This window comes from Sinocyclocheilus grahami, unplaced genomic scaffold, assembly GCF_001515645.1.
Source record: "Sinocyclocheilus grahami isolate Dianchi unplaced genomic scaffold, SAMN03320097.WGS_v1.1 scaffold118308.1, whole genome shotgun sequence".
NCBI lineage: Eukaryota > Metazoa > Chordata > Actinopteri > Cypriniformes > Cyprinidae > Sinocyclocheilus > Sinocyclocheilus grahami.
Genome location: NW_015533199.1, coordinates 1 through 449, shown reverse-complemented (window position 1 = coordinate 449; position 449 = coordinate 1). Strand labels below are relative to the sequence as shown.

General features: G+C 40.3%; 1 long non-coding RNA gene across 1 annotated transcript; it reads left to right on the top strand.

Annotated features, from left to right (window-relative positions):
• Positions 1-317, top strand: LOC107581225 (uncharacterized). The gene is made up of 3 exons (XR_001608815.1): positions 1-31; positions 119-170; positions 258-317. It is a non-coding gene; the product is annotated as an uncharacterized lncRNA (long non-coding RNA).
• Positions 318-449: the final 132 nt, after the last annotated feature.

Genomic DNA, 449 nt, shown 5'->3' with positions numbered 1-449 from the left:
GTCAAACCCAAACACACACTGGACCTAACAGGTGGAAATAAATATACATAAACATATGAGTGAACACAAAAACATAGGGCACATTCAGATCCTAAACAAGCTCTCTGTTGTCCTACAGATGCCTCAGATCTGGTCGACTGCACAAGTCCGATCAGTGGTAACAGCAACAGGTAAAGCTCTCATTACAAAACACTAAGAAGCTGCTTTATCTTGTTAGCAGTTGAACTGCATCATGGGATTTGATATCTTTCTTCCAGTGGAACTCCATCTTTCCTTCTGAAGCAGTCGCTCCTGCCTCAGTCCTCTTCTGTGTCTGGTGAGAGCTCTCTGGGATGTGGATTCTCGTTTGTTTTGCATGTGGAGTTTGTTTTCTCAGTTTAGGCTTTGGGTTACAAGTTGTGCTTTTTTTTAGAATTTGTAGTTTTATATTTGCAAATATATATCCTTTT